The following is a 1,663-nucleotide window of genomic DNA, read 5'->3' as shown; positions in this document are numbered from 1 at the left end:
ACAACACAAATCACCACCACTACCACCAACGACAACAATGATAAGAGAAAATAACAAGGGAAGAGAATACAATACCACGGAGCCAGAAACCTTCCATAAATTATGTATTTAGTCCCACTCGGTGAAGCCTGTGGGAAGCCTGTGTCCTTCCAGGTAACTCCCAGTTACCCCCCACCCCGAGCATGACGTGCTGTGGTACGGAACACCTCCTTGGCTAGCCTGGGTCAGGCGCCTCGTCTCTGCTTCCTCACAGCTTCCCCTCCTCCCTGGCAGAGCATGAGCCTCACAATGTCCTTGGTCAGGGTAAACATCACTTAGCAACAACCGAAAACATTGGTATCACCAGCACTGTTCCCAGGCTGGAAGTCAAAACACAGCACTGCACAAGCTACCACGAAGGAGAAAAATGACTGCTACTGCTAAACCCAGGACACTGATAAAGATGGTCATTTTTTTTTTTGCAAGATTCTGGACCTTCTCCCTCATCTCCAATAAAATTCTTCACTCTTACCTGTGAGCTGTTTAGTAAAGCTGCTGGGGTGGGAGGAAGAGGAAGTGTATTTTTACGTTTGCTTGCTCAAGAAGAGTCAGAAAAAAGGTTTCAAAAGATTCATTGCATTTGTTTGTGCCTTTCAAAGAGAAGAAGCTGGTGGGAATCAAGGTCTCAAGCTCCAGCTTTGAATATTAGGGGAATCAGCTCCAGCTTTGAATCCCAGGCTGCAGCTTCGCAAGAGATTTCACTTCAGAGAAGGGAATTGTAAGCAATGGAATTCATAACTGAGAATGATGAACTGTGCTGAGACCACCCAGTGGTAAGGAGTATTTGGGCACATCAAGGGCTCATCAGATTCAGAATTAAGGGGTGTTGTACATTTCTTAAGTCCTATTTACTTAAATGGTGAGATAAATGGAAATAAGCTGGAAATAAGCACCCACATGCCATGTCCATGCCCATGTCAGCACGTTGCTATCTGCCAGCCCCTGCTTTATGTGACCATCATCTCCAGACGCATCTGCTGGCAGCTGGTAGCATCATCCTACCTATTTGCCTTCCTCAGTGCCATCGTCTACACATGGTGCGTGTTTGGAGGTTCCTTCTGTGGTCCCAACCGCATTGACCACTTCTTCTGTGACAAAGTTCCTGTAGTAAAGTTCCTGTGCTCTGACACCCACAGCAGCAAGATGCTCATCTTTGCCTTCGTCACCATCAGCATCATGGGCACAAGTGTGGTCATTTTGCTCTCCTACATCTCTATCATCCGCACCGTGCTGAGGATGTGCTCAGCACAGAGCAGGGCCAGAGCCTTTCACACCTGTGCCTCCCATTTGAGGGCTGTTTCCATATTCTTTGGGACAGGATTCTTCATGTACCTGCAACTTTCTTCTAGCCATAGGAGCCTGGATAAGGTGGCCTCTTGTCTTTTACACCGTGGTCACCCCAATGCTCAACCCATTCATCTACAGCCTGAGGAATAAGGAGGTGAAGGGGGCTTTGCTGAAGTGTGTGAGGAGGTTGCTCAACCGCTGGCAACATACAAGACTTGTGTCATGCAGGACATGAATACTCTACATCAAGTAAGCAGGTCTAAACTAATGGGATTTTCCTCTAATCCTCATGACTTTATACATCTTCTTTCACAGTTCCTACACAGAAGTCAGTTAC

General features: G+C 47.0%; 1 pseudogene; it reads left to right on the top strand.

Annotated features, from left to right (window-relative positions):
- The first annotated feature begins 936 nt into the window (after positions 1–936).
- On the top strand, positions 937–1,504 carry LOC130600659 (olfactory receptor 1038-like; annotated as a pseudogene).
- Positions 1,505–1,663: the final 159 nt, after the last annotated feature.

Source organism: Pezoporus wallicus, unplaced genomic scaffold (assembly GCF_028554395.1).
Source record: "Pezoporus wallicus isolate ANWC-B61680 ecotype Strahan unplaced genomic scaffold, APGP_CSIRO_Pwel_v1 contig_13720, whole genome shotgun sequence".
Classification (NCBI taxonomy): domain Eukaryota; kingdom Metazoa; phylum Chordata; class Aves; order Psittaciformes; family Psittacidae; genus Pezoporus; species Pezoporus wallicus.
The sequence above is the reverse complement of the archived record's forward strand: the minus strand, read 5'-3'. Positions and strand labels throughout refer to the sequence as shown.